Here is a 20,932-nt window from a genome sequence, read left to right on the forward strand (position 1 = left end):
TCTTGATCAGTTAGTAAAGACTAATTATGCCTTACAAGACTTATAGTGAAGTATCAGGGGTATGTCCGAGCTGGACAGGAATACAGCAGCTGGCAGCAAGCAAAGTATAGCTGCTGTACCAGAAAAGCTGAATAATGAAACTCTGCATTATTATTATTATTATTTTAGATTATTTACCTCTCCATCACATCCTGTGTATGTTTTGATGACTTTCTCTAGACACATACTGACACTCCCTCTTGTTGACTTACCACCAGATGTACTTTAATAAACTATTGTTATATTTGAAAGTGCTTTCCTAGCTCTTCATAATTGCTTCTTGTAGTATTTACATGTGTGATGGAGAGATGTCATCCTCCACAGCCATACTTATTGCTATAATTGAACAGTTGCTTGCTGCCTTTTTTTTTTTTTTTTAAAGGGATCTGAATTATCTGAGATATTCCGTTGTTTCTTTCCAACTCACTCTTTTCTCTCTTCACCCTACAATATGTAACAAGCCCCATGTTCTGGTCCTCACCATGGATGTGCAACAGAGGGTAGGTAGGATGTTAATGTTAATCTACATTCTCTGAGTTGGTAGATTCGTGGCATGAAACCCCCTTCTGCCTCCTCCTCTCCCATTCCCACCCCTCTCCTCTCCATTATAGAATGGATGGGCTCATGGATTTAAGTGTCAAGGAAGTTAATGTCTCATCTACAGTACTGATGCTCAACTTCCGTCAAGCCGTTTGACTGTACAAATGTGTTGCGTGTAACCCAGTGGTTGTGGCTGAGGAGAGTTCCCTTTGCATGCATTTTCAATATGATGTTTCTTGTTTCCATCTCCAGGATTTGGGGTAGCACAAAAAAAGTATTCAGCAACTCCTTGGACAAACTGTATTCTATTTGTATGCATAAAGCAGTACATTCCCACATCACTAGAAAATCACTAGAAAAATGGGCTGAATTTCTCATTATATCCTATGAATTCTTGCAAGGAAAATGATGCATGTTTTTGTATTGAAAGAAGGTGTATCAACGTCCAACTTAATCTTAATTTATCTTCATTGGTCCCTGATTCGAATGTTTCCATTGCTGGGGAGTCTTTTCATTGCCACACTTTAACATTGTAGCAGGTCTCTCTTACAACAAATTTTAGATTCAGGCCATAAATAAATCCTTCTGGCCACAAATGGATGCACTTATGACAGAGAAACAAGTGTTGGGGGCTCTTAATTTCTCAAATAAATCATGTTTCCCCTGACTCTCTTTACCCTTAGGAAAGGTCATCATTATTTCACTAACACATATTAATGAAAGTTACACTTTGATGCAAAATGTGTGTAGTATTAAAAGAAAAGATATGAACTTGAAATTGTCTTCCTGAGTCATCTGAAAGAGCCATTCAGATAGACAGTCCTTGCTTCTTGAAACTTCAACCCCAAGAGGCCTTCAGCTGAAAATGTTGCAGGGATACAGGGGAACAGATTGCTTGAGAAAACAGTGTAATATTATCTGTCTTAGACTTTTCTCCAGAAAGCATAGCCACAGTATATGATCATTCCTCCTGGGTCCAATTTGGTCCAATGGGATGGAAAATTATTTGTGACTCTGAATAATTTTATGAGCTCTAGGTATAAATCGTTGCAGGCAGAGATGATTTAGCAGTTTCAAGAAATGGAAGGAGGCATTTGAGGGAAAGGAAATACTCCAGCATTCCTCAAACACCAGTGACAGTCTCCAAAAAGGCCTGCTGGGCCCCTTTGGCACATAACTGCCATCAGGAACTGAAAGAGCATTTCTGAAGAGTAGAAATGAACCTCGGTTGCTGGTTCTTGAGAAAACAGCTTCTGTCCCTCCTCAGAGCCATGGCACCCTTACTATTGAAAAAACACAAATGTTTCCTCCAAAAGAGTTGAACAAATACAAGTGTTGGGATGATGTCATGCTTTTTTTGTGTGTTCACCAGCCTCACTATTCAAAGTCCTGTTCAGGAATTTGAATAACATTTGGTTTGGGGAGTTTTCTGTGAAAATTAGCTCAAACTTGGGGGGATTTCCAGCGCTTGTATTTCATTCTGATCTGAATGCTACTGCAAGGGTGCTACAGGGAACAGAAGAATTCAGGATGGAGTTTCATATTTACTCTTACTGTCACCAGGTGAGATTTGGAAAACAAACCTAGGAGATGAAAATCACCATGTAGACACCATGTTTGCTTGTCTGATTTTGTTTCAGGTAACCCAGGAGTAAAGCTAGTATCTAGTATTCAGTGGTATGTTTTTCTCTGGTGGAATGCCTGTTTCAGACATTTCCACCCTTCTGTCCCACCTTCACTCTAGGTTCCATCTCCACACCACTGTTACTGCCCCTTCACATGGTCCCACCAAGAGCAGTACCAGCACAGCCAAGGGGGCAGCAAGTTGTCGTAATGAAGTTAAGACGCAGTAGGAAAGGAGGCAAGAGTGTCTTAAACTGCTTTTAGTTCCAGTAATAATGCATCAGTGAGTTATATCCATTAGAATTCAGCAAAGAAAGGTTGGTGAATGGGCCTGCTGCTGAAGGGAGAATAAGTTACCATTCAGTCTTCAACAGTACAGCTGTGTTTTTTATGGGGTGTCACTAGAAGTAAAAAGTAGTGGCAAACCTTAATTTTTGTTATTCAGATTTGCAACGATGGTCCTGAAATCACAGAGGGAGGTGGTTTGTTGAAGGGAATATAATTACAACAGCAGCAATTGAGCAGACTGCTAGATGTTTGAAAAACTGTTTGCATAGTTGGGCTCAGAGGGTGGTGGTTAATGTTTCACACTCCACCTGGAGGCTGGTTACAAGTAGAGCTCCTCAGGGGTCTGTCCTGGGACCTACTGATGATGTTTAATATGTGTATCAGTGACCTGGAAGACATGACAAAGTGCATCCTCAGCAATTCTGGTGATGAAGCCACACTGGTGGGACCAGTTAATATGACTGAGGACAGGGCGGCCATCCAGAGGGACCTAGACCAGCACTAAGAATGGGCCAACAGGAGCCTTATGATGTTCAGTCAGGACAAATACAGAGCCCTGTATTTGGCATGGACTAACCCTTTGCATTGGTATGGGCTAAGCCAGGGAGCAGCTCTTCTGGATAGGGCTCGGGTGTTGTGGTGGCTTTTAGGCCAAACATGATCCAGCAGGAAGCCATGGCAGCAATGAAGGCTAACAGCATCCTTGGCTGTATCAACAGAAGTATGTGCAACTGATCAAGGAATTAATTTATCTCCTCTGCACAACACTTATGAGACCACTTAGAGTATTGCATCCAGTTTGGGGCCCCCAACACAGGAAGACATGGACAAACTGGAGAGAGCTCAGGGGAAGGCCCCCAAGCCAGTGGGGCTGGAACATCTGCCCCATGTGCAGAGGTTGGGGGAGCTAGGCTGGGTCAGCCTAGAGGAGGGGCAGCTTTGGGGGCACCTGACAGCCACCTTACACACAGTTGTTTTATTAACAAATGTGTTCTTTAATAAACAGACTGCTAATTTTATTTTTATCTTCTCCTTGGGTTTTAATTATCTACTCTAATTTGGCCTTAAAATTCAGTAGCTATTCCATTATGCCAGAACAATTTGATTTGCTTTGTAATTCCACTATCTATATTATTTTGCAGGGACAATGTTAATTACAGATATTCTTCTCTCATGTATCTATGAGGTACTTATTTATCATTAAAAAAATATTACTCTGCCTCTTAATACATAGTTTTATAACGGTAACAGAATCTTTTTTTATAATGGTTACTTACCACACATCTATAGAGAGAATATATCTAGTGGCCTGCTCCAAAAGCATAAAGCAACCATGTAAAGAAGATCGTATCTAGTAATAGGCAAAACTGGATATTTGAACATACTACTTTGACTGTATAAATCTTAATTTTTCCTTTTGCATGCAAACTTAAAGAATGTCTCTGTGATACAATGGCTGAGTGCCAAAATATGGTTTTATTTTCCCTTATGCTTTTTTTCCCCAGATGTTTCCAGGCTGCTATCTGCATGTGATTTCTTGCACTGAGTTATGCTTGTTCCAGTCCTGTTTCTTGTAAGCACATAAATGGCCATTTCTGGAAATCTATACTCTAGTTCCTCTTTTTTCTGATGTCCAGTGTATGCTGTGAGACTCCTACTCTGAATCCCTGCAAAGAGATTATGGGAGTAATCTAGAATCATTTAATATTATTTATTTCCAGTGATAACAATGTATCAAGTTCAGGGAATTCACCATACATTCATGGTGTGTAAGAGTATTTGTGGTGAATGAGAGTTGAAGCTATTTCTAACAAGTAATTCGGACTTGCAGTACTATACCTGACTGTATCTCCTTTTCCTTGATTCTGCAGAGATTACAAACCCATGCTTACCTGCATCCTCAGATTCCCTTCCTTTATGTTTACTCATTTTTTCCACAAGAAAATCTGAGCATAGTTGAAGCTGTAAAAATGGACTAGTAGCCCATAAAAATAGGTGGGTGGGATTCTTTTTAATCTGTAAAGTCTTTGCTAATTCACACTAGCTGACAAATTGGACTTTATAGGGAAATTGTTTTGAATCACTAGCAAAATGATTCCTGTGTGAGGTCAGGAAAGTGCTGAAGTCTCAAAGCTGTTAATGTGAGAGCAGAACAGCCTGGCTTAGGATTAATCTGACACAATGTGACCGTCTTGCTGTCTGGGGGTTTACAGAGGAGCCAGGTGCCTCTGCTCTCTTCACAAATCAATGGAAAGAATCAGGTACTTCCGTGGTGATATTCAATGCATCCTATAGTACTTGCTCAAAAGAGGTTGGGGGAAGAGCTATTTTTTTTTTGTCTCTGAATACAGGCAAAGTCTAGGCTAAGTCATATATCCATACAGCAGATGTCTAATATGAGGTAGGAGGATTCCCTCTCCAGGTATCCCAGAACTTCCTCTGAGTTTCAAATTGAAATAAACAAGATCAGGAACATTTTACTTCATCTGCTTTCACAGTGGCTTAAGAAAGAACAGGCATGAAGAGATTAGTTGCTCTTGAAAGATTTTTACACTCCAGAAAAATGGCCACTGAAGATGCTCTGAGCACTGGCTTTGTAATGGGACTGAGCAAGGTGCAAGTTTCATGAAATCTGGAGAATTTAATATAAATGTATCACTTTCATTTAGTTTTAAATTATTATTAGATGGAACACTCTGCTTTGTTCCAGGACTGCTTATGACATATGACTCTTCAACCACCTTCTAAGCTCTTTATTTCTAATAACATCTGCCCTGAAGTTCTAGTGTCACACAAGGGGGAAAAAAATAAAAAAAAATCTCTCTGACAGTATTTTAGTCCTTTTGTCATTTTCATGCAAAACCCTTAAATGGATCGTCCTCATGGGAGCATGAATAGGAAAAGCAATATCTAAGATAGGAACATAATTTAACCTTTGGAAAGGGCAAATGCTAATGCTCTTTTGTAGTCTGATGCTCACCCAATCCAACATCCATATCCTTTTATCTGATTCTACTTACGCTCTAAATTCTTCAAAGCCTTAGGAACATGCCCAGTGGAAGAACTTCCACTGTTTTCTGTAGGCTTTGTTAAGCATTAAATCTACATATTTAGCTGCAATGAGACAGTAGAAAAAAATTCTAATATTTGTAGTGCTGGACTATATCTGGTTGAATTCTGGACTTCTAGCCTTTAACTGTAGAGTCAGATCCGTTTTCATACACCTGTCTCCAAATGAGCTCAAAATACCTTTTGAATTATTCTGGATTGACAAAAATTTCTCTAATTTGGAAAAGTGTATGACATTTACAAAGGAACTAAAATGAGTAGTCTGCTACTAATCTGTACTGTGTTATTATTAGTATACTACTTTTAAAAATAACATTTACAAAAATGGTAACAGTGTCTTGTAGGGAAAGTGTTGATTTCATAGGTCTGAAACACTGAGAAATCTTTGGATGAGCTGTCAATTTTCCCTGCTCCTGACTGCACTGAAAAACACTGGGTGGAAGCCAAGGAGTTCACAAGTGTCTTTAATCCAATTCCTTGACACAAGTGATTGATGTCATGCTTGTAGTAAGAGGCTAATGAGTCTTTGCTTAATAATGAAAACTACCTAGATGAGTTGAAAGGCTAATGCGATTCATTCTGCTGACTGTCCTTACTTGGAAGAGTACTTAATTTTTTGTGAAGTGCCTGAGTGGAAGAGCAGATGCCTCACTTGGATTGTGAACCATGTCTTTAAGCTGGCGTGGTCTGTAAACCTTTGCAAAAGTTTTCTTGTCTTACCTGACAGGAACAACTTCTGCAGGCTGTGAAGTGGAATGACTATAGAATACTTTAAGGTGGTTTAGTGAGTGAGGTCACAAGCCGAAAGAACAGGTGATTCCACCTGTGTCCCTGTGATCAGAAAGTTCAGGTCTACCGAGGCCATCTTCTATTGGTTACCTGGAAGAGAAACTGCGTTTTTATGTAGCTATTCCAGCTCAACAGATATATTTTTCAGAATTCCTTTTCCTCCTTTCTCCCTAGCCCTTATGTCCATACTAAGACACAGACAGCTCGCACATCACTTCTTCCAAGTTAATGCTGTTCCCCCCATTTGCTGGAAGCTATCTCATTGCTGTTTCCTATTTTGACTCACAGGGTAGCTTGCCTTCTCAGGGAAAGAGAGTGCTCCCTGACACTGGAGTTTCTAATGTTTTGACAAACTGCAGGTTAAAGTCAGAGAAACAGTTAACTGGTGTGTACTTTTCTTGGATGAGCTCAAACCCACTGAATCTTGCTGCGAGGTTCACAGTGAGATTAAAATACGGGGAGTCTTTTCAGTCATGAATCTGTGCAATTCAGATCTGAAGCAAAACAATCAACAACCAGTTTCAGTTTGACGCTGATGACTTCACACAGATTGACTTTTCCTTGATTGCCAATTTCTAGTTCACTTGAATGCTGGTTACTCTCCTTCGCTGAATGCATGGATACAACTTGATTTTCATGTTCACACCATCTCTATTAGTTCCATCCCTAACAATAAGCTGTTACATTTTCCTTCCCTCCACGTGTGTTGCTTAGGAAATAAAACAAGAAATGCAATCAACCTAACTCCTGAGAGAGAACATTCTTTAGAAATCTAGATATTTTTGTATAAATTAACTGAGATTAAAAGATATAAATAAATCTATTTAAGCCATGGCTTCTAAGGAACTGACCAAATGTAATTCTTTTGGGGCATGTTAAATGAAAAATCATTTTCAAGGAAAATAATTGTCAGTGAGGTTTAATATGTGATTCTGTTTTGTTCATAATACATGTGTAGGTAAATTATCTATGTGAAGAACTTTGCTAACAGATGCACCAAGTGAAAGAGCTATCCAGTGTGAATTGCTCACAGATTAATTCTACACATCATGTGAAATGTGACTAAGAGTCACTGTTTCCCCAGCAACACTCTTGCAAAGGACAGTACTAAATCTTCATGGGGAGAAACGGACATTATTGTTATAGAAATTTCTGTGCTTGCAAACAGTTTTGCCAAAGGCCTGGGGTGTGCTTTGGAAAGTCTAAGATCATTGTAAACAGTAACAAGTTAAAGCAAAACTGTGTGCTAAAAATAGTGTGTGTCACTGGAAGCATCTTTTAAAGTCACTGGTGTGTTTTATTGGAACAAGATATTCATGTCCTCAAAATATTTAAAAACAAGAACGAGCTGATGAGAACAGACACTTTAAATATGCCTTCCAGGGAATGGCATTCCCTGAGGTGCTCTGTAAAGGCTCCAAATTCTCTGGTTTGCTTCAATTTTTTAACCAGTGGTTGCCTGATGTAAGCATGAAATGCACCAGGCACAGACACCTCAGCCCTTTCTTGCCTCCCAGAAGGACTGCGTAGCCCAGCTCCCTGGACAGACAGTCAGATGGCCTTTCACAGAGGTGCTTGAAATCACTTTGAATGCTATTTAGTCACAGGGTCCTCAATCATTTTCCAGCTGAACAGAAACATTATCTCAGGGAAATCCTCCCTTCCCATTCACAAATTGTCTCTCTTCCAGCTGGCAATTACATCTCCTGTTCTCCCACCCTGCAGAACATCACCACGTCCTGGGATAATGGCAGCAAGTCCATTTACATGGGAAAGCTATACCGGGAAAGCAAGATGTGTATTTTTAGGTATTACAAAAGAGATTTAGCAGTAGGAGACAGAGGGAAGCGTTAAAACTATGTGACCTGTCAAGTCTCAGTGGGACCAACTCTTTGGGAATCTTTAAGATGGCAAGATAAGTCATACTGTGAGCACATGTAACCCTATTTTTGTTTCCCTTTAAATCCCTAGACTATTAATTTCTTTTAAAAAAATAATTAAAAAAGGAAAACAAACCAACCCTTTCCAGCAATAGTAACAATTTTTATTTTTGGCAGAGGGGTATTTTTACTGCTAATATTTAAAGTTTTTGTTGTTTTTTCAAGGTGCCCTTGAGATTACTCTGCGCTTGGCAGGGATACTAAAATGTGCTAGCATCAGAAAGAAGGAGCACTCTAGCAGCTGCTTCATGCCAGCACATATGAGGCAAGTGTTTTCCCCATTTCTAGTTTTGGTGAAAATTTTGCAGGTGTGTGATTTCACTTATCTTTTAGTTTGTGTATGGCTTTGACATGGATCATACTAGTTGAATTTTGGAAACAACAAATATTTTGAGAACCTTAGCTGAAAAGAAAGGTTTTTCTTTTTCTTCACTGAGCTGAAAATACAGACTTGGCAGGGAGTAAACTGTCATGCTTGGCCATATCACTCAGTCACTATTGAAACAGAAATGCCCTTTTGCAGAGTTCATCCAACGGTGTCAGTGAGAAGGAGGGGTCATCCTAGTGCAGACAATACAGAAAAGACAAGATGAAAATAACATTTCCTAGCCCTTCTAACATTTTGCTCATGACTTTTTTGTGCATTCCAAAGATTAATGGGAATTACTTGTTTCCTTCAAATATATGGTTGAAATGTTGGGAATAAGATGCCATATTTGGTAAGAATAGCACTGATTCAAAACCAAGTAAGCTTAGTAAAAGTAGCAGACTATACAGCTTCCATTACCATTATCTTAATTCCCCTTCAGTAATGTAAATGCCTTATGTGGACACATTATCCATATCATTAAATTTATATTTTGGACATTTTATGAATGTCCGTTTAATTCATCAGTCATTTTAAGAATCTGCAAAAAAATTCCACTTAGCATCTGAAAAAACAGATAATTTTTCATCAACTCACTGAAGGGTGCTCTCCCCAAATAAAAGGATCTGTTTATGTAAATTTTAACTCAAGAGCAGGGCCGTGAGGAAAATTAGTTGCCTTATTTACATTATTAATAAAAGCAATTGCAATTGAATTTACAGGATTATAAGGGAGAGGGGAATGAACTCTACTGCTGCTGCTGGAAATAAATCAAGCAAGTAAAATGTGAAACACTCTTCCCATAACCTCTTGGAGTCTGCTGCTAGTATCCCCTGTTCCTACAAGGTCACCAGTCTGATGGACAAATTAGACATCTGTAGTGGGAGTCACCACAACGGCAGCACTGAAAGAAGACTTTCAGTGCATAGGCAGATGACAAATCTATACAGAAAGAAGTGGTCTATAGAATCTGGCAGGAGCTTTCCCCATTTTTGCAATTTCAATTATAAATCCATGGCATTGGCACAACATTCCTTTTTGCTTGCAAAACAAATAGTTTGTCTCCTCCCTGTTCCTACTACTCCCCGTTCACTCCAGATGAAACTAAGGGCATATTGTTGTGATCGTCTCTCTTACCTGACACAGCAGCAAATTATATACAACACAGTTCACAAGAAATTCCTGTGTTACTTTGGTTTTCACCTAATGCAGCAGAAAAAGGCAAGGTCACAGTTTCTCTCCTCATTTTCAATTTCTGTTTATTCTCCCCTACTTTCCCACTCCTTGTTCTCTTTTTCATAAATAAATATGTTCAAAATAATGTTATGCACTTAATCTGGACATAATTTACAGTGAGGTGTGGCAGAAGCGTGTTTTGTTGAGTAAGCGGAATAGGAAAACTAGTTCCTTTGACTTAAACCTTTCAATATTTCAAGTTTAATTGTTAAAAAGATTATTTCTTGCAAGTGACACCATTGGAGCCAACTGTATTTGATGCCCCGTAACTACCATTACGAAAGCATATAGTTATTTTTGCACAAGGCTCCTTATTTTGCTGGAAACTTTTTGCACAGTCATCAGTGGGGACAACCTGCGCAGGTACCCGTGCCCCAGTGCAGTCTGTGCTGACAGCTGTACCCCTACCACAGCACCGCATTTAGTACCCTATCCAGTTAAACTCATCCTAAATCAGAGACTGTGTGCTTCCCAGCTGTTCTCTTGAATCCTAGGAGAATTATTCCAGGGTGATTCAAGCAGAACTTAACCCACCCTTTCAAATACGCATGGGGCAGCAGCAGTTTTAGTTTCAGCTTCCCCATCATGTAAATGATTAAGGTTTTTTTGCAAATAATTGCCAATTCAGATCTTTACCTGTTATAAATTACTTCATTTTCTTGTGGTTATGTCAGTTTACACCACTGCAAATCCAGTCTGATGACATAACTGGAAATCTGGGATAAAATGTTAATCTCCAAGAGCATCATAGTCTCTTCACAAGAATGTTTCCATAGCAACAAAACCATTGTGATACAACCATGGTGAACAGGTGGTTTATGTGATTGATTTATTTGTTATGTAGATGTATAAAAGTCTCCACCAAAACCACTATACATTCTTTACAGGTGTTATTTTTCTCACTAACCAGAATAGTATGTTAAAGTACTAAATCAATTGCCTCTGGCTCATCTGTCACAAGCAGAGCCAACCTCTTGACATAATCAATCAAGTCAGTGAACATCCCCCCTTAAGCTTGTTCCCAAGTGTCCCTTTCCCAAATGTCCAAGTCCTTGAGCAGCAGGACTAATGATGCCTGGTTCCCAGGTATCTGTGTCTCAGGTACCTAATGCAGTGCAATTTCTAACTGAGGCATTTTTGACATTTATGGCAGTCATGATAGCTCTCCTGTACAATTCTTTGCCATTTAATACAAGTTGGGCTCATTCATCTCCCAGTGCAAGAACCGTCACGGTCCACCTTCCACACCTTTTTTTTGAAACTTTTAGAACATTAACATATTTAAGATCATTATTTTATCAAACTCCATCCCATCAAACATGGCTGAAATTGATGGTCTCAAAAGTTCTGAAGTGTGAGTGAGCAGGCACGTATATTTGCTGTGAAGAGATATCCTTCTTCCCTATGAAAAAAAGATGAATGAATTTCACAATATATCAGAAAAATAAGAATCTGAAACTTTTGTAGATTGTCTCACCTGTAAGGTCTTTCACCAGTCCCGTGCTGCCCCGTCCCAGATCCAACGTGCACTGCGGGAGAACAGGGACAGTGGGATGACAGCCACTGGCTTGGAAAACACTGAGAGCTGGAGGTGCTTGTGAGCAAGGAAAACCCACCTCTGAAGAGATGAACTTATCGCCAGAGGCAAGACTAGCTCATCCAGCTGTTCAGGTTTGCCAGAAGTTATCTCTACTTGCAGGAAAAAAACGGCATCTTGTTTGGAACTTTTCCAGGGTACAAGTGATTTTAGGGACTTTCCCCAGCCACAAAGGATTTATGAGGCACTTACTATAACAGCCATGCCAATAAGAAACAGTGTGAATGAATCAAGCATTATGAACAGCCACAGGTTGCTACAGATGAGACTGGGATACATAAGTTTTCTAAACTTGAATGTAGACCTGTATAGTCTCTTCAGTTTTACCTGCTGCTGGAACTTCATCTGGGTGTTTACTGAAACGTTGACTGCACCTTTCAAATTACCTATCTGTACTTCTCCAGAAGAAAACCCGAGGGAAATTGCTAGTCTCGGAAACCCTGCCTGCTCTTCCCCTTGCACAAGGCTCTGCTTTGGTGCGCGGAGGAGCTGTGTCCTGTCAGGAGCTCCCAGGCTGGCCCGCAGGGTGCTGGCGGGCACCTGGGGGCTTGTGTACCCCGAGCTGTGTCCAGCAGTGGTCAAACCAAACCTGCCAGCACAGGTGCTATTACGACCCTGCAGTGCTTCTCCTGAGGTCCTCCCAGCAAAGCCCCAGGCATGGGGGAGGTGCAGCCTCCTCACAGCTCAGGCTTTCAGGCTTCCAAAAATGATCCAGTTTTCAGATTTGATGCAAGTAAACAACAGCCTATCTGCTAGTCCCGTCCTCACTGGGATGGTTTGATTTTTTTCCCTGAGCTCATGGGTTGTTTTTTTAACTCTAAGAGAACCACAAGCACGGGGGGTCAGTGTGGTGCTGGACAGTGTCCTGACTCACAGCTGCACCCAACATGAGGAGATGGCTTAGTGAAGCTGAAATTTTGCACAGACTTACTGTCAAAACCTGTATTCTGTTCAGTTTTACAATGACTTTACATTTAGCCCACATTTGGAAAAAAGTCCAGATTTGAGTTCAAACTGAAAACTGGATGTGCAGGTTGCAACACCCCATTAACCTGCAGGGACACTAGGTTTGAACAGAGATGTCTAACCTCTTATGGGTGACCTTGCAATAGGCAATATCCCCTCAATGGCAAAATTTGCCCACATGGACACATTTGGGCCGTCTTCCAGACCTGCTCTGGAGCAATCCAAAATTTGGTATGTGGTGGCATCACAAGCTAGCCTCAAAATCAGGGCATGCTATAAATGTAGGCTTGTATCTCTTGACTATGGGATACATTAAGTGCCAGGTGCAGAATGTGAAGCCCTGCTAAAATTTTCCTGGTTAGTCTAACTATCCCACATTATAGTTTTGGTTGAGCCCTTCAAATTGACCTGAGCCAAAGAAGTGCTTTCCTCTAAAGTGTAAGAAAAAAATTATATTGCAAGTACAAAATGAAAATGAGGTTACTATTTAAAGGTGTCTGCATGACTGAAGAATTGTTTTGGTTTTAAAACTGAAATTTAGGAGACTGTAAATCCAATAATATGACATACTGTTGTCTTCAGGCATTTTTTGAGACAAATCACAATGATTATTTAGAAATGCTGTTCATTGACCATGACAATTGTTTCAGATTTTTTCTGAGTATAACCTCACAACAAATCTTAGTGTGTGTATTTTTAGTGTTTATGGCTGGCTGCTGGATGACAGAATAGACAATATTATTATGGATTATAGGATCAATAATCCATATGCTAAGAAGGATTTATGTGAGAGACCATAATAGCTTAAGATTCAATAAATAACGTATAACAGAGGACAGAAATAACAGACATTCTCTCAATAAAACAACATTTTTCTATACCAGAAAGGAAAATAATACATGTAATATTAAAAACAAAATGCATTATTTTAAAAAGGAAAATAGAATGTATACTGTTGCTTTGTAAGAGGCTTAAGTACATATTTGCATAAATTGAAGTATGTTTTGAGGCCTGAAAGATCAGAACAAAAGGAGCTTTTCTTGTCTCTGCCCATTTTATCAGCTTCCACGATAAAAAAGAATTTTTTCTTTTTTCCTGTTTAAAGCTCAAATCACAGTCCCCAAGGGAATTCATGAGGCAGCAGAGGAGGTGAAAATAACCTCTACATTTTAATACTACGAAAGCCAAGACATCACAAAGTTATATTGGAACTGATATTTCATTCAGGGGGGGTTTTTTGCCCCATATTCCTTTTTATGTGCAGTAGTGAATTTCCTCTTTTGCCGAGGGAGCATCAGTTTAAACAGTGAACATCCTGGCTTTCATGGTTTATAATAAGAAGTAATTGTGATCAAAATTTTTTTTCTTTTATTTGTTTTTTTTTCTTTTTTTTTTTTTTCTCCTTGGAGATATATCAGTAGCTTTCATTTCCTTAATTACACCCATCATTCTGGAAAGGTTGTAGTCTAATTCTGGTTACTATTCTGGGAGCAGAACGAATAATTCTGAGGTTTTTTCACCTGCTTTCACAATCTGGTGAGGCTTCCTTCTTTCTTTTACAGAAAATATCCTCCAGAGGTTTGATCAGCATGTGACAAGTCAGTCAACAGGAAATTAGTTACAGTTTGACTTTTAATTACTTGTGATAAAACAAATGCCTGAAAAATAGTAATTCAAGGACAAACATCCCCCTCACTGAGAAAACTGGGGTATGTCACATACTTCTTTAGAAACAAACCAACAAAACCAGGTTAAACTTCCCTGTTCTTTTATTTGCTTCCCTGTTCTGTGTGTATAGGAAACGCTGAGTACAGTTCAAAGCAAAACCACGGCAGATGATACTTTACAGATGACCTCCTGGTATCTCAGGGACCACCAGTGACCCACGGGCTGAGAAACTGCTGTCCACACGGTATATTTCAGTACTGTCCTTGGGATGCAAAGCACTGCAGGCTGCAAGGTGCTAACCCTTTTGGCCTTAATCCAGCAACACATTTAAGCATGTGCTTACCATTAAACACCTGAGTTGCCCTGCGGGCTTCAGCTGGATTACCTGTGTCAGAGTGCTCTGCTGGATAACAGCCAGAGTGCTCAGCACTGCGCTCTGGTTTCAAGGGGGAAGAGTATGGAGAAAGTTCATCTGGTTGTTAGTGACTAACAAATGACAAAGATGCTACAGCTCTTCTTAATTGCTGGCCTGATTTATTGCCTCCTGCAGTCAATGGAAGCATCCCTTTGGCCTTAATGTGATTACACAAGGCTCCACGTGATTAGCTGGCTAAACTTGTGAGTCTTCTGGGTTTTCTGGTGAAATGGCATTGCTAGCTGATGTAAACCTGGATCGGTCCACCATTTCACTAGTTTACCCCATCCCCTACTTTCCAGTGGATAAAGGATGGTACCAACAGATGCTTTATAGGCTTAACAAAGGCATCATTATAGTAAAACCCACTTGTCAATGTAATTTATTTTCTTGTTTTGATTCCCTCAGTTCCTCTGAAACAATGTGTCCAGCTTTGAACCGCAGCGTGTTTGTAAATAGTCTTTTGGAGTGCTGTTAAGAGTAGTTTATAGTTCAGTAGGATGCTTCTTGCATCTGGTTCTTCTTCTCAGGATATGGCCAATAATGTGATTCACTCCCCGTTCATTATGTAATTGTTTCAGCTGGCTGGTAATTAGGGTTGGAAACCCTGGTGAGTCTTCCTGCTCAGACAGCTCTGAGTCAGCTGACAATTTTGGTGATGGGAATATCTTCAGGAGTTCTTCTGGTGTGGATGTATGTTACCTTCCACTCGTCTTTTGCCTGGAGGGTTGAATTATCACCGTTCTTCTTTCACACCAAAGGGTAAGAGTTCAGTCACCTCTCTGTGGTTTCAAAGCAAAGGTGGGGATTTCTCCCCAGATGCTCATATCCGCAGTGTATGCCTGCAGACCCCCAGAAGACACTCGCTGGTCCTCAGCTGCTGCTGCTGGCTCCCAGGTGGGTTGGCAGCCCATCTGGCAGCCTTCATCACTCCATAAAAATAAGTTTTGTTCCCTTGGCCTCTCCCCCGTGAAATACGTACACCTGGTGTTTGCTATGGGCAGCAGCGCAAGTGCTGTGAGGAGCAATGTCCTCATCAAAGAGCCTGCTGGCAGCTGATCCAAGGAAGCCCCTCTGCTTGTGAAATCCTATACTGTGGGAAGGAGCTTCGTGGCCTTTCGCAGCCTCCCCTGGAGGGGTCTTTACCCCTGGAGGGAGATGGTCAGGAGGCTGCAGTGTCACCTCGCTCAGGAAATCCCTGCAATCCCCTACTTCTGGGAGTGAAGATGGCTCTACTTCATCGCGTGCCAGGATGCTGGGTTTCTTCCTCCGCAGCCGGCCCTGCTCTTGCCTGCCGGTGCCTAAAGATGTGCAGCCTTTCTAGCCCAGCTTCTTCCTGCCCTGTGTCCCTGTGCCCATGGCTGTGCCTATGGGGAGGCTCCACCAGTGGAGCACCCACGGCAGCTCTTCCAGGTTGTGCTGGGATGGACTCCCAGGTACAGTTCTTTTGGTGTTGGGCACTTTTCGCATACAAGACATCCCAGAAACATGGGACAAAGTTTGACACTTAAGCACATGACTGTAATTCCAAACACAAAAAGGGAGCTCACAAATACAAATAACAAACACAAAGGAGCTGTGCACATACTCTTTTTTTCCCCAAAGTAATCACCGGATTTCACACTTACTTGACCTCTTACTATAGCTTCTCTCTTTCCTTTTAGCAACATGAAAAAGAAAGATCTCAAGCCTGTCCCCTGAACTGTGTTCAACTCAACGGAATACTTGTTTTGTTACAATTAATTTTAAGAAGGTCAGGATTTTAGCTCATGCTGAAATTCCTGGTAAAAAAAATAATTTCTTTCAAGAAAGTTGACATGGGTGGTTCTGGTACTTCACTGTTCTCCTCATGTTTGTGTGTTTTGTTGTTGGTTTGGGTTTTTTTGATAACAACACTATTTTCTCTATTCAGGCGAAATTGCTTATAGCAATTTTAGTCCCTGAAAGGTATTTCTGGCAAGGGCAAGGTTTCTCAAACATCTTTACCTGCTCTGTTCACTTCAGAATACAATGCCCATAATTTGTAATACAAATGCAAAAGAACGGCCAGACCAGGTCAGAACAATAGCGCAGGTGACCCCGTGCTCCATCTCTGGTACAGTGAAGTCTGTACGTTGGAGCCGTATGAGCAGTTCCCTAATGTTCCCAGAAACACTTAGAAAAGGGAGTAGGGAATGCAGGTCATTCTCGGGTGATCCTTCCCCTCTCCTGGTGCAGCATCTGGCTGCCTATGCCTCCGGGACTTGTTGAGCTGAGGCAGGCTGTGAGGTTTAATAGCCATACCTGGTGCAGCCCTCACATAACCCTTCTCGGATCCAGTTGGGATTTGGCCTTGGCAGCATCCTGTAACAATAAGTTTCACAATTTAATTTCCACTGTGTGAAAGCGGACTTCCTCTATTTGTTTTAAGCTTGCTGCCTGCTAATTTCAAAGGGTGCCTTTAGTTCTGTGCTGAGGCAGGAGGGGCAAGCTATTCCCCACCCATCTGCTCCAGATCTTTTATGATTTATACACCTCTGTCATCCCTCCCTTGACTCATTTCCAGCATCAGAAATCCCAACCTGTTCAGTCTTTTCTAGTACCGTTGCCTTCCCATACATCTAATAGCACATCTTGAGCTCTACACCTTTTCTAGCTCTCCTGTGCTCAACCATGTCCTGCTGTAAGGGAAGGAAAAATCCAGTTTTGCTTTTTGCAATTTCCTTCCACCCTGTCCCCATCTGGCAGGCAGTAATCCACAGGTCACCCACCTAAGAGGTTTCCCAAAGACAGTGCAGGGCTGTCGGATGAACCAAAGTGTCTCCCAGGGGAACTAAGCCCTGGTCTGCAAGAGCCTCTCTAAGTAAAACCCGTGGGAGGTTTTGTCCCTTCCTATCCCAATAGTTTCTCAGCAGGAGAATCTCAGTCCCCAAAGCTTCCTCCCACCAGAAAGTATCCCAGCCAAGGAGGAGAACATGTAAGGTTTGCTGGGAGCTGCTCAGTATTCATGGTAGGCCCCTGGTAACTCAGCTTTGGCGCAGCACCTGGTCTGGGAATTATTTTTATTAAAAACAAAGAATTAGTGTATGACCTCAAGCAATTTCCCTCATGAGCTGGGTTCTGGCCAGACAGACTATCGCCTACAAAAATCCCATCTGTCAGCCACAGGGTTACACAGCCATCTCAGACGTGGAGGAATTTGAAGCTGAGGCACCAAATGCAGCAGCCTCAAATACCAGGCCTAGAGACATTTTAACTCATTTAATAATACCAGGCCTCCTTGCTCTCTCGCTTGCACTGGGTTTGCTCCACAGATTTCAGTCAAGCCAAACTTCCCTGGGGCTGGCAGAGGAGGTGAGGGATGGAGCAGGCACTTTGTGCACGGTGGGCCAGCAGCCAGCTATTGAGGGAAGCTGAGGACCTGGTCAAAAGACGGCAGTGACATTTACCATGGTGGAAAAACTGGCGGCTGGCAGTCCCACTTCCTTTGCTGAAGGGACAGGATGGCCGGGCAGGCAGCTTTTGTGGGGGAGACATGGCAGGAGGAGAACAAATCACTTGTTTCTCCTTGACTTTCCATTTTCCTTATCTGAAAAATGACCTTCTGCATTTTCCCAGAAGGGGTACTGCTTTCTTTGAGATGTTATTTACAAATATCTATCTTAAATGTCACATACAAACAGAATAAAATGGGTATAAACAGAGCACTAGATGTGAAAGGGTGCTGAGGAACAGAAGCTGATAGTGAAATGACCCTTCTGGGGTGTCGTGAAAGTGCTGGTGTTGAGTGGAGCCATCTTCTTCTGCTGAGATATCTGAATGAGCATCTGTTGTTACTGACTAAATAACAGTATAGATTGAATTAATCCTTGTGACAGGCAAGCTTTCTGCCAGAAACAATAGCATCAGCTGGGAGAGTTAATTCCTGGGTTTGTGTTATTAGTCACCCCAACCAACGCACATTCAAGGCAAGCAGCGTGACAGAACGCTGTGCGATATCTAATTCCTCCACCACTCCATTCTTCTTGCTGTCCCTTGCTTTAATTAGGTGCCATTAATCAGTCACTGGTTAATGAGGAACCCATATCAAAATGTTTGGTGGTATAATACAGCTGGAGCAAGATCCATTCTTGCCACTTGAGCCTTGCATGCCAGCCCATACGGAGCTGCATTGCAATTGCAGCTGTTGGTTAGGCAGCTGTGAGCCCATCCAAGCCCCATTCCCTAAAATAAGTGGCATTTCTTTTGCTCCCTCTTTGGCTTCCGCCACAACAATGACTGACTGTGAGCAGAGGACTGAAGTCTCATTCTGCTATTTGCTGTACAAATGGGAATATGCATGGCTGAAACTTTCAGAGATATTTTTAAGCCCAAAGTCAAGATATAAGCCAGCTGGGATTTTCTAAGGCTTTTAGATACCAAATTTCCTGGAAGTTGGAGGGTGTGGAAGATGGAAGACAGAGAGCTGCTAAGATATTTCCACAGGTTTTTTCCACAGAAGTTAGGCAGTTAAGCTGCTTTGCAGATTGGTTTCAGTTGTGTGTTTTTTAAAATATCAGTGGGTATCTATTTTTATAATTTAAAATTGTCTCCATGTTTCTTACCTGAAAGTAAGGTTAATCTTCCAATTTTGCACTGAAATATGCTTGGGCAGATCATTGACTGTGGTTGGTTTTGCAAGTCAGAAATGTTTTAATCAGAATATGTTAATCACTGGGTGCTCAGGAAAGCACAAAGATCTCCATGCACGTTGCTCAGTGAAGGACCGCAGCCTCAGCAGTAGACAGGAGATGACCACTGGGGGAGAGAGGAACATGTGAATATAGAAAGCTTATTGTTGTAAAATTATATTTATTTAAAATAGCACATAGAATAAAGTATCCCCTTCTTCCAACTATTTGTTACTTGACTTTTCCAAGTGCATCTCTCTTATCAATGAAATATTGACTAATTCAAAAAACACAGTGACAACGAAAGATTGTTAAAGAAAGTGGGATGCTCTGACATGTGACCAGGCTATTCCTGGCTGCTGTTTACTCAATGTTTGCAGCAATCTCTATGGCACAAGGACTTGAGAGACAGAATATCTTCTTTGTTCCAGTTATGTACTTTCTGGTTTATGTGTTTGCTGTACAGTATCAACCCTAACTTAGGATATAGCCTTTTGTCACTTGAAATTATTTCATAGCCTTTTGTAAAACAAACTGAAAAACTGATAGAAATTCTCAGAAGATCATCAAAATTTTTGTACTTGATTCCCTCACTTCTGGTCTCCTCCATCTCCTCATCCATATACAATTGACAGCAACTGCATTATGGAAGAAGATATGAGTGTTGGCTTTGAAAATAAAACAGGGTTTTGTATCACAATCACTTATTATAGTTATTGTCCTTTGTTTTCTGCAAATTGTCTTTGTGAAAATGGTCTTTGACTTGCAATCATTTTCCAGGCTTTCTAGCTACATTGTACACTCCCCAGAAGACAAAGTGGCAATGGTCCTGAGGAGGGGAAAATGAAAAAGTCATTGAGTAGCTGAGGAATCTTAGGTAGTATTTTTAATTTTTGAGCTCTCTTTAGTTAGTATTTCTGCAACAGTTTCCGCAAACCATCTCTGACACTCTGGATATTGCTTTGAATAGCAACCCACCATATTTTTGGATGCCTAGCATCCCTGGAATCCCACATCTCATGCACAATGAGACCAATTTATTCCAGACATATGGGACTCACTGTGTAAGAGACATTGAGCCTGTCTGCATTCACCATGTCCAGTGCATCTGGACCATGTTGCGATTGTTGCACATACCTAAGAGGGTATTTTGCTCATTGCATCTTGGTGGCATCGGAGTCACCACTGAGGTGATGCAGAACTCATCTGTGCACAATCAGAAAACTTGGGGTAGCCTGAACTAATGTACCTGGGCTGATTTGCTCACATAAATGGTAGGACTTTCAGGTATGTTGGACTTCTATCACTGTCTAAACATGTTTTGACATTCATTTTCATTTCCTTTCCCTCTTGTCTCGTATGCTTCGCTTCCTGAGACAATTCTTTCAATTTGATAATCCTGCCCTTCGAGCCAGTTAATCAGTAGACTCCTAGAAAACCATAGAGCATGGTCTCTGCTCACTAGAAAATAAAACAGTTTGTAATTTCCCAATTCCAAACCAGGTGTCCAAGAAAGATTGGGAGATTTTTTCCTAGCGAAGATTACTTTCCAGTCAAGCGTGTCTCTGATTGTCATTTTGGTAAAACACTGTTCTCTTCTAAGCAGGGTAACAGCCTTACTAGTTTGACATCGAAATGTTCTTTAAGCCAGCCATGATGGCAGCATAAGCAGTTTGATTCTTTAATGGATCACTTAGACTGGAGCCCAATTACAAATTGTCCAGCCAGAGAGCTCAAGGTCTGGAG

The 20,932-nt window shown here is 41.1% G+C and overlaps 1 long non-coding RNA gene across 1 annotated transcript in view; it reads left to right on the forward strand.

Moving 5' to 3' along the window:
- Positions 1–19,889, forward strand: part of LOC130144947 (uncharacterized) — a 33,107-nt gene extending 13,218 nt beyond the window's left edge. The window contains exon 2 of the long non-coding RNA XR_008820319.1: positions 14,253–19,889. This is a non-coding gene — a long non-coding RNA (uncharacterized LOC130144947). The remainder of the gene's footprint in view (positions 1–14,252) is intronic.
- Positions 19,890–20,932: the final 1,043 nt, after the last annotated feature.

The sequence above is a fragment of the Falco biarmicus genome, chromosome 2 (genome assembly GCF_023638135.1).
Source record: "Falco biarmicus isolate bFalBia1 chromosome 2, bFalBia1.pri, whole genome shotgun sequence".
Lineage (NCBI taxonomy): Eukaryota > Metazoa > Chordata > Aves > Falconiformes > Falconidae > Falco > Falco biarmicus.